The sequence below is a fragment of the Bactrocera tryoni genome, chromosome 2, assembly GCF_016617805.1.
Source record: "Bactrocera tryoni isolate S06 chromosome 2, CSIRO_BtryS06_freeze2, whole genome shotgun sequence".
NCBI lineage: Eukaryota > Metazoa > Arthropoda > Insecta > Diptera > Tephritidae > Bactrocera > Bactrocera tryoni.
The window spans coordinates 32,444,382-32,456,453 of record NC_052500.1 but is presented as its reverse complement, the minus strand read 5'-3'; the positions used below and the strand labels follow the sequence as shown (position 1 = coordinate 32,456,453).

At 35.7% G+C, this 12,072-nt stretch overlaps 1 protein-coding gene across 8 annotated transcripts in view; it reads left to right on the top strand.

The window, feature by feature from the left end:
• Positions 1-615: 615 nt before the first annotated feature.
• The window catches only part of LOC120768475 (synaptotagmin 1), an 81,385-nt gene continuing 69,928 nt past the window's right edge, over positions 616-12,072 (top strand). For 6 of the 8 annotated variants that reach the window (XM_040095184.1, XM_040095190.1, XM_040095188.1 and 3 more), the window contains exons 1-3: positions 645-703; positions 1,446-1,712; positions 2,320-2,878. The gene's annotated coding sequence lies outside the window, so the exon portion shown is untranslated. Of the gene's footprint in view, positions 704-1,445; positions 1,713-2,319; positions 2,879-12,072 lie in introns of all 8 variants that reach the window. The other 2 variants (XM_040095189.1, XM_040095183.1) reach the window with 2 other exon arrangements.

Genomic DNA, 12,072 nt, shown 5'->3' with positions numbered 1-12,072 from the left:
AACTAGCATATTAGTAGTATCAATGTAACCAACTACTCATAGTTAATAACGAGTTCATTTTTAATAGTTTCATCTTCAAAAATTAAGAGGAAAAGGATCGCATTAATTGATATAAAATTTTATATGGCAACGCTATGCCTGCCTGCTGAGGTAAAGGGTCAAATGAGAGCCTACTTTTTTCGACGGAAATGTATGAATGAGCTACAAGGCATGTTAAGAGCATTGAGAGCTGCAAGGGAATTCGAAATTGAAGGGCTTGCCAATGCGAAATATTTGTAAACCTTTTCACAAAATCAACTCTGGTGTTTCTATAAGGTCTATATGAAAGGTATTTCTTTTTAGCAGCTTATGAAAGTTTCAAAATTTATTTTATATTTATAGAAACGTTTATTCGTATTTTTGGAAGCCAAAACCACGACAATGTGTGGCTGTAAGCGCTTTACGCGACATAACCAGCATTTATTTTGCATTAACGGTCTTTGGAGCTTTCAAAGCTCCACCAGTGTTTCTGACTGCTTGCGTGCTTGCCTGTCATTCGTGTCATTTGGGTAAAAAATCGATTTCGTATCGTTTGTCACACTCCAACCTATGAGGAAATGCTGGCCGATGAGCGCTTTCCATAGGATTTTCTATACTGTAATACCTCAAAACGCGAATGAGCATCGACCGTGAACGTTGACGAGGAATAATTGCAGCGCTGAAGGTGAACACATATAGAGAGAAGAAAAATCTAAATTTTTATTTAAAATTATATTGAGGAGCTTACTTAGAATTTGAACAAATTAATGTTAAAATTGAAACCTTAATGTGAAAACTTTTGAAGCCAGTGAATACTTGAGAATACCGTTAATAGAAAAGCTAAGCCAACGCGATTGAAGGCTGAGCCATTACAGGCAACTTTCATTGGTGGTAGAGAACGAAAAATAATCAGTGTGTCGATAGTGAAAAAAGTGTGGGAGTGCGGAGGAGAAAGCAATTGATTGCTATACGTACATACATATATATATATATATATATATATATACATATGTGTATATGCATATATTTTACGTGGTTGGCGATAGAGTTCAAGTGTCAAGATAGAGTGCTAAAACTATTAACCGAGGCAAACTTAAATTCGAGTTAAAAAAATCTTATAGAAAAATTAAAAACAAAAAAAAACTCAGCAGAGAAAACTCGGTCAGCGGACCTCGAAAATTGCGAACGGTCAACGAAATATGAATTTATTGATTTTCTGTAGGGGCAACATTGAACCAAAGAAAATATGCATGGCACACATTTACAGTTATAATTTCCTCTTCTAGTTTTATTTTGAGCAATTTTCTTTGCTGATATCAAGAAATTTCTGCGCACTTTGCGAGCAGTGTGAAATTTCTCCATATCATTTGTGTTGTGTAATCGGCGGCAGTTCACAGTTTTTTTCGGTATTTCTTTCTACTACAAAGCCCCTCCAACTTAAGTCGAACACGGCGCGCCTGAGAGAAGCTAAATTCTGGAAAATGTTGTCGTAATTACAACAAAACAACGTAGCTCTACTAGCGTGAACAGCAAAACGCAGAAAGCGAAATAATTAAATAATTTTTGTTGAATAACGGTTCCGCAGCGAAGTTGCAGGACAGCCATTAGAGAGGACGAGAAAAGAATTACAGCGTGAAACTTGCTGAAAATACGAGCAGCCACATCAAATCGGTCCATCAGCAGTGCCTGTCATTGTAAGAAAAAATCTCTATCCCGAAAGTCGCCCCAAAGTCGCTAAGCGAAAAGCTTACATTACACTTACACACACACCCACACACACACAAGCGCGCTGTCAATGGGGAGAAGGAGAGCATAACTTAAGCACTCTGGCTAACATTAGTAATTTTAGAGAACTGTTAGCTCCGCAGTGTATGGCAGTTGTTGTTTTTATTTCTTTTTATACAATCTTCTCTCTCATTGACACGCACACAAGCGCCGCAAACGTTGATGCGCCTAAATGTCGACCATCAAATTGCGACTTTTCTTTGTGTCTTCGGTCCATTGTGACATTAAGACACCGACCAACACACCCACCAAGAAACAAGCACTCACAACCAACACATAGCTCCACGAGGCCACGCGCAATTAGCTGATTAAGCACACTCACACACACACACAACATTGAACTTTTAACATAGTTTTCGATTATTCGTAATTTTTTCCGTCGCACAAGCGCATTTTCACACAATTGAACGGAGTCCTTCTTTTATCAACACACACTAATACTAATACACATTTTATTCCCTCGCCTTCGCCTACTTCCCGCTCTGCTAATACGTGCAACCTCCCTCGTTTACGCAGCGCTAACGGCATCATCATCCCGGCAAAAAAAAAACAATACCGAACTTCAGCCAAGAACAACAAACAAACAAGCGAACCAACGAAAGCGCGTCGTCAGCAGCAGTAATAACGCTTGACACTGCTTGCCGCTCTGCTCTCTGCAGCTATACGAACCGACACGGATGCGTGCAAAATTGTTCGAGTGCTTTGTATTGATTTAACGTTGTTTGCTAAACGAAAAATACACAGAAATACAAATAAAACAAAAGAAGCGCATAAGTAGAAAGTTATAATTAATATAATAATGCTACAGCAAATACAACTACCAACACTAATGCAGTAGAAAAGTGCTCTCATTACAAAAAAAAAAAACTAAAGTTTCGCTCTCGTGTTTTTGAGCGAAAAAAGTAATAACAACGAATAGCAAATCATCAGCTGAGTCGTGAAAGAGCGTGGCGTAGAAACGGAAATCGAGACTCTAATTCAAAAGATAAAACAAAAAACAAAAAACAACAAATTAAAGACGCGACTTTCGCTGTCATTCTGCTGATACTCAACAGACCCGTTAAACAAATAAAAGGTGAGTAAAAACAAGAATTTCAGACTTTAATTTGCATGACGAATACACGCTGAGTGCCTATAAACCTTCCTATGGTTGGGCCGATTACGAATATCATAAATGATTATATAATAGGAAAGTCACTAATTCAAGCGTTGATTGCAGTTTTCGTAATTTTAAATTACCTTAGCAGAAAAACAGTGATAAAAAGTAATATACTACTGTGATCAAATTGAAAGGTGAATTTTGTCCATTTCATCTCCTTCAAAGTAATCTCCTCCCGCTGCAATACACTTATGTCAACAAATTTTCCAGTCATCATAGCACTTGGAAAAATCCTCCGTCCTGATGGCCATCACAGCCTACTTCGATTCCGCTTTTATATCCTCCATTGAGTCAAAATGGTGTTCTCGGAGTAGTCATGTGAATTTGCTGAATAGCCAGAAGTTGCACGAAGGTAAATCAGGCGAATGCGGTGGTTGCGGCGCGATATTCGTTGAAAACGTGGCGAAATGATTACGAATAACCCAATGTGGTATGAGATGGTGCATTATCGGTCTTCTTTGTTCAATAAATTCAGACCTGGGAAAAATCGAAAAATTCACTTTTAGAGCCTCACAAAACGACGCGTATCTCAAATACTAATTAATATGTTGACGTGAAATTTAGCATAGATATCACTAACAGTACTACCAACTTACAGAAAAAAAGTTTATCGATTCGAAAAACACGCGAAGTATAAACTGAAAATTCACCTTTCAATTTGATTACGTTAGTATATTAACATTACCCTCGGATCGAGAGGACTGCAGGAAATGGCTAGAGCAAGGCACCAGAGAAACAATGGAACATCTCTTGTGCACTTGTTTCGCATTGGCAAGACTATGCTGTAATTATCTGGAGTCCCCACAGTATGATACACTAGGGGAGGTTTCGACAGTGAGGCCGCAGATTTTGTTAAAATTCATGTCAAGCACAGGTATCCTAAAAGATGAGTACTCCTTTTGGACTTAACAAGTGAACTCCATCTGGTATCGCAAAGGACCAAACTGGTCTATGCCTAACCTAACATTACTCTATGTACCAAATAAATATGGTTTCAGATTTTTAACTGATCATTTATACCATAAATCAATTCAAACTACAAAATTGCTGCCTAATTCAGGCGCATTCACAAAAATTCGTTATCACTAAAGTACATAGTTGAAAAGCGGAGCTAATAAATATCTTGTCAACACGAGATTGCACTATGTATAAGAAATCAAAATAGTTTTAGTGAGTTAGTGAACAGTCCTGCCTCTGTGGTGCAAAAGGTATGAGAACCAATGGATCTTTTCCAAACACAAATAACTCGTTCCTCCCGCCTTCATTTGTTACTTTTTGGTTGGTTGTTTTATTTAAGAATATCGAAAGAACGTCCACTCAATCTTGTGCTACCGCGTGGTTTCACATTCCTACACCCTGGCTACCCAATTTATTTTCAATTGAAATATTAAGAGTTGTCTAAAGGATTATGCCTCAATCGGCTGAGTGTCGGCCATTAGAATTGTCATACTCCAACGTTTCATCATGCTCAGCGCTTTCCGTTTATCTTACTGATTTCAACTGTGTTAAGGATTTTCATGGGTTTCCTCTGGTAAAAAACAGCCTCCTTAAAAAAATTTTTCTCATATAAAAAATGAAATATTTTTTTTATAATTTTTTTTTGTTACAAACATGCACTATTAACAAAGAAATTCTGAAAATTTGGGAAAAAATATTTTAAACTCGACCATTGCGACGCCATTTCCGGTGACCCGTGATTTTACCATCATTTTTTAAGTGAAATGCGATTTTAGTATAGCCTTGCTCTTTTTTGACAGTACATAAATCACTCTACGAGTAGGTGCAAACAGTGGAATTTCTGTGGCAGAATTTCAATCAAAATTTAGGTTGATTAACGCCACTGAAAGAAGTAGTAACTCGATCGACCACTTAACAAAAGTATTCGAGCCAATCACAAATATGTCTATACATATTAGAGCCTTCATTAATCCGAAAATCTATATGCGCCGAGCCATCATGACTGAATACAAACCCAAATCGTAGATCAGACAAATTAACGTATGTTGTTGGGAGATTCAAAGAAGAACGAACACTTATCGTACATTAGGTTAGGTGCTAGGGCTGTTGGTCAAAACGGGAATCGCACTAAGATTGATTAGCCCAGTCCTTTATGAAGCCAGCAAAAATCATGTATTTGAATAGTTTTTAAGTTCCGACAAAGCACCTTAAACTTGGCATAAATCTGTTTAGGCGCAAAAAAATAAAAAATAAAAAATCTACCAATTTAATAAAAGCAAAAAATAGAAAGTTAGGGTGGAAAGTGTGTTCGCCAAAGAAAGAATTCCATGAAAATCAATTAAACTAGAAACCAAAACTTTTTGTTATACAAACTATTGTCCATGACAACTTCATGCTAAACAGTTGTGGAACTAAAGATGCAAAGATTGCTCTTCATGAACTCTATCGACGAAAGCTCGCAAGCATTGCTATTATTCATAAAATAATAAAGAGATAATTATGGAGAATATTTTGATAAATAATCGCATCGTTTGCTGTTGTTCATTGTTCCAATATTAGAATGAAAAATATTAAGAATAACTAACGTAACAAAAAAGAAATATAGTTGAGAAAGTAAAAATACCAAAAGTATCTTCTACGGAATATATTACATAAAAGCCATTAAGCTTTGATGTAGGCCGTAAAGGAAGAGTGTGAAAATTGCAATATCCTAATTTCTGCGAAAAGGTTTGGGAAGGGTTTCTTAAGGGCTTACATGGATTTCCTACGGTAAAAACAGTGTTTTTCAACAACTTTAAAACTTTTAAAAAATTAAATATTTTATTAGAATTTTTATTGTAACAAACACACACTAGAACTTGGACGAATGAAAAAATATTGAAAGACTTCAAAAACACAGTTTCGAGAAAAACGCGTTTAACGACGGCGCACTTAGCCTAGCTAGCCTCGAGCGCACACGTTCTCACGACTGTATTTCCGAAACAATTACTCGGATCCACTTGAAAATTTAGGAAAATATTCAAGGGGTCTTGTAAAATTTAATAGAATAATAAAAATCTATTTTTTGAAACTCGTAAACCCATGTAACCCTTAAATAATTTGTAAAAGCAAACACTGCCCTAATAATTTCGAAAGTATGCTGCCGAGAATAGAATGTATGAACTCACGAAGAAGCTATTTTCAGCACTGTCTAAAGACACGCAGCTCGCAACACCTTTTAACGGCATAATTTATTTATTACGTGTCAAATCCACAGTAGTGCTTCATTTATAAGACATTATTTATTCTGACTGATTGAAAAGGTACACTGTATCCATATAAAGGTAGCATCTTCTATTACTTCACACCCTTTTTTAACCATTAAACCCTTTCTATAAATACTCAAGCTGAATTTTTACACACCTTTCACATGAATTTTGTTTCTTCTTTTTGAAACATCTTATCAGTCCTTTCATGAAATCTGAGCGGTTGAGTGATTGCTGTCTGTAACCAATATGAACATTATTTGATTAGGATTCCAAAAATGCAGACACGTAGCGCCATCCAATAAGTACAAATATCTGCAAACAGCGAGTAAAGGCAAAAAATGGAAATTAAATTGAAAACAAAATTTGCATACGCCAATTTGTCGCGTTATTTGCTTGTTTGCTGCGTGAGCATTACGTCACGGACCACTCCATGCTTAACGTTAGCATTGAAACGTGCCAAGACCTTTGAAGAGAAATTTCCCATTTGCCAGCAGCAAAACAAGCAAAGGCTTCAAGCCATGAAACATACTGACACACTTATAGTATGTACCAATATATATTGTATTTACCACATACATAATGTTGCCAAATCGCAGTTGCCCGCTCTCTCCTTGCTTGGACAAAGGCAACATGGTGTCTACACATAAAATCCTGAGCAACATTGATAGCATTAGCGCGCTGCGAGTCGCGTTGCTCGTCTCAGCCACAAAAAATAGTATCCCAATAAAGTACATTGGAGGCCTGAAAAGCAGGTCGCAAGAAGGCGCACCACACGCAGCCAGCCAGCCGAGTGCCCTCCATCTACACATTGATGAGGTTGTGGTTGTAATTTTTGTTGCCAATAAAAATTGTAACGCTTTTATGTTCATGCCCGCGGCCTGAATCTATTACCGAGTGCCTGTGTAGCAACGCTCTGCTCAATTCCTGCGCTCGCAAAGTAATCAATAGCACTGACATACGTACATACATACATACAGATTTACTATGCGTGGCGTATAGTTGTGCTCGTATAAGAAGCCATTAGCCATGCTCTTTACCGCGCGTCTTGCGTTTGTTCCTTTGCCTCAAACCGATTGAAACTGCGAACTTTCATTCTTTATTTGTTACGAAATGCGACAAACAGTTTATCACGTCTTCTCTAACTACTGGCACACAATATTTTCCACAATCCGCTTAGATTCACGCTCGTGTGGGTTTCGTGTGTGTTCGGATGTGAGTTTCTTTCACAAAACACCTTGAGATATTCGAATTTCTCAGACTTGAAGTATCAGTTCACAGAGAACCTGTATTTCTCTTACTATGACAGCTTGCTGTTACAAATAAGCTCTTGCTCTCTCGAAACGCCGTACTCTCTCATTTTTATTATATTCTTTTTATTCTCACTCTGGTTTGTTATCAATTTCGGCTGTATCCGTCGTTCTTTTTCGAAATTCCCAGCTACTTTCGTGTACAAGTTTATGCACTAAATGTTTTTATAGGGTGTACATATGTATGTAGTTATATATTCAGAAAAGGTTAAGCTTTCGTTTTACGTCTAGTATTTTAAACCTTTTGCCTGCATTGTAATATCCTCTTCCTGCGGAACCCACTTAAGTTAAAGTAATTGCTGTTCTCAACCCTAACAAAAAGACTACTCTCCCCGCACATTACATTTGATTATTGTTAAATATGATTGCATAAATATATTAAATATTAGTTTATAACCTATAAATTTTGATACAATCTTATCGCTAGTATTAATATTCAAAGCTTCAAACCACCTATTATTCGTTTTCCTCAATAATTTGTAATAAACTACCGAAAATCACGCAACAAAGCTCAAATAGAGTAATTTTTCATCAAAATAATTTAGTTATATTGCCATTATAAATATTTGGATTTATAAAACTTATTATTCATTATCAGATTATAATTGCACCCACAGAAACACACGATCAGAATTTTTTTTTTTTTGGTATATAATAATAATGTTCAGTGTTTAGTAATTCTTGCAATGCCCTGCAACAAACTCATGCCTCCAATGCAGCGCTAAATGTAGTCGTAAAATGATTTATTCATAATAAATTTTAAGTCCTTTTATTGTCATTAGAGATTTTTCCAGCGACAAGCAACAGCAGGAATTTACAATTATTCTTCTAAAAAATGTCAGGATATTGGTTTTGTACCCTATCAGATATAATACAAGTATTATATTAATATAATATTTCAAAACATGAAGAGTATAATGTGAGAGAGTGGAGCGAATGGTACAGATTTTAGGGAAGATCTGCAGCTAAAATCTTTAAAACGAAGAACGAAGCCTCAATTGTAAATATCTCTGAAAGTAGTCGGCCTTAAAATTCTTTCTTCATAGGCATGTAACTGACAAGAAGAAAAATGTATCTGTATATTGTCCGCAATGCAAGAACTACTGCAGATTTTTTAATATCTGCGCCTTTTAGTAAAACACCTAAAAAAATGTTTTCTGATAATGCAATACCGGAATAAGATGAACTATTAGCGAAAGGCTTCATAGTACTTTATATATTTATAACCTATCTATGAATAATCGAAATTCTGAAATTTTTGGACTCACCCACTGCGGCGCCATTTCCGGTGACACCTCGGAAAAAATAAGCGCCGGCGTTGGCAAGATAACTCCTCACAGGATCAACTAAAGTGTAAAACTACGTGTTTTATTTAAAACTTTAACTTAGAACTTTGAACTTGAACGAAGGAAAAAACTGAAAATTGCCCGAAACTTTTACAAAAATATGAAAATTTCAGTGAAAATTTCGCAACATTTTCTTTTCAAATAGTTGTAATCGGAAAAATAATTCTTCATCCAAGTCTTTAAGAAGTCTATTTCAAACACCTGTTTAAAATTTCGTGAGCATCGGTTGATTAGTTCTCGAGAAATCTGAAAGCCGGCACCCTTAGCTCGCCTCGAACGCACAAGTTTTCAGGGCTGTATCTCCGAAAATTTAGAACAATATTCTAGAGGTGTTGTAGAATTTAATAACACAATAAAAAAAACGATTTTTTGACACACGTAAACCCATGTAACTCCTTAGATTATATTAACTTATTTATTTTGTAACTTATAGATCAAAGATTAAAAAAATAAATCGAAACCAAACTCATACACAAAATAGATGATTTCATAAATAAATTAAAAATTATATACATCTCCATATTGATTCAATTGATCAGAATGTAGGCTGTGAAGATTCATCCTAAATTATAATAAAAATTAACCTTCGTGTTAACCTTAAATCTAGGGTTACTGAGAGAGAATGGGAAATGAGAGTTAGAAATGTATTTAAAATCCTTTCGAAAACAACCTATATAAGCTAAACCGATCTATTTAGACGTCTATTCATTATGAATATTTGGACGACCACTTTTCTTTGGCTAAACAATTGCCTGAGGTTAATAAGTTAATAAGTTCTTTATCATCTTTTAACTTATGTGGCATTCTTCCCTTTTTTACACACAAATTTCAAAATAACCGGTGGGCCATATAAAATTTTAAATTTAAAGAAAAAACGGCTTGATATTTTGCAAAGGTCTAACATTTATTTAAAAGGTTGTTTTATGAAATTAATTATGGAAAACAATTTTGGACAAATGACCACCACGGCTGAGTTTACAGTAGCTTATCCGATCCACCTAATTTTGAAGTAGTTTCTCGATGGTTTCAGGCCTTATGGCAGCTACAGCAGCTTGAATCTCGTACTTTAGATCCTGAATTGTTTCTGGATGGTTGGCGTAACATTTATATTTAACAGCTCTTCACAGAAAATAGCCCAACGGAGTTAACTCGCAGCTTCTGGGAGGCCAATTCACATCACCTCTTTTGCTGATTATGCGATTTTCAAAGATAGGGCGTAAAAGATTGAGTGTAGCGTTTGCTGTATGGCACGTAGCGCCCCAAATGTGACAATTCTGCTTGTTAACGTAACCATCGAGGTGGAAATGAGCCTCGTCCGAAAAAATGATTTTTCGGTAAAATTGACCATCCTCGGTCAAACTTTCAAATTTTCAATATTTCCCAGTTTTCTTCGAGTGAATAGCGACCCATTTCGTAAATTTTAGACCTTTTACTGAATATCTGTCACTTTCCGAATGGTATTTGGCGTTTCCAATGTCGAAATATAGATAATTCAAAATTAAAACGTTAGATGGCCCACCCTTTATAACGAATTTCTTCATTATTTTCACTCATTTTAGAACAGCTCAACTTGGACTTGAACTTTTTTTAAACTTCTCCGAGTTTATTTTTTTTGGTTTGGTTTTGGTTAATTGAAACTTAAAATGTCACCGTTACAACACTTTATGACACAATATGATTGGTAGCAATATCTATTGACAAAAGCGAAAAAACGACTACCCAATATTATATTATAGTTTATAAAAAGCAAAACTAAGGAGTTACTAAAATATTTTTTTATAAGAATTTCTTCACTAAGACAGTTTGTAGCACAATTGCAAATGCGTCAGAGGACATGCTAGAGCAGGGTTGCACTACAAGTGCCGCCTGTTTGTTTGAAAAACTCATAGAGTCTGTTCGATCGGCTACTCTTTAACGCCTGGCAAGTCAAAGAGAGATTTACATTAAGCTGAAAGTTAGCAAACATATTCAAAACATCATTAAACCTTACTTGCTAAGACTCCACATCCTAAGTTTTTATCTGACATTTTTGTCTAACATGACATATGTATGTATGGTACTTGTATTCGTTTCGTTAAAAATCATGAAAAATTTATGTATTTTTTCGCCCTTAAACCTCGAGTCTTTTCCTCCACACATAAGAGTGAGCAGGAGTTTAAATATTTAATTTTAATGCTTTAAGCATATTAACTAACATTCAGTATCGTTGTAAAATTACAAAATTCCACTCTTATTATCTGTCTAATTTGAGCCGACTAATATGCTGCTAGTAGCTTAAAGCTTTGAGAGAACTAAAATTTGTATTGAGTACACTGCAGAGTTAAATATGCATGGCGACAGTTAGTTTTCCAATGTGACCTTTCAACACATATTCTATTTTTACGGTACGCTGAAATATCCTAACGTTGGCACTTAAACTGTCATTATATCATTTCTTTTGTTTGCTAGCAGCAGAACGAATTTTCTGGTTCACCGCAGGTGGGCGTAGCGAAATAACCAACAAATACCCACATTCACAACCCCTTGTGACTATAAATTTTCTTAATATTGCTGCTCACTATTGCACTTTTGCTTTTCGTGCTCCACTTTCTTCTATTCTGCTTAATATGCTGCGGTGGCTATTATGCCTTTTGTCCCGTTGATGCATTGATGACGGTAATGCGGTTGGTATTGCGGTGACGCGTCCGTCTGTCTGCTGTCCTCTTTTATTACTTTTTTACGCAGATATTCTCAATTATGTGAATGAGTGCAGTAGAGTCTCTTATTTTATTTTGTTTCGTTTTGAGGCGTGACTTAATTTTTTCATTAATATATTTCACATAAATTCTTGGAAATATCTCCTGCTTTCTTAAGTGAGCGCTAAATAGCATTTGCTGTTGAAAATTCTTCTTCTTCTTTACTGGCATTTGAGAAATATGTAAGTAATAGATAATATAGGTGATAATATTGTTCACTTACATAACAGTTGTTTGTACCACTTAAAACTATTTGAAATAGATATAGCATTGTGCTCTGTGTAATACATATTTTTATGATAAAGATGAGAAGGCGAGTTGTAAGCCGAGTGACTATCTTTGTATTCGTCAGTCCAAGCAAATGACAACTTCAATATAAGTTGAGATATATTGTTGAAACTCGATACATGTATTCTTGCACATCCGAGCATATTGCATATTAAGAGGGTACATGGATTTACGGGTTTTAAAAAATCGAACTAGCTAGGCTTATTGCGCCGTCTTTGAACGCGTTTT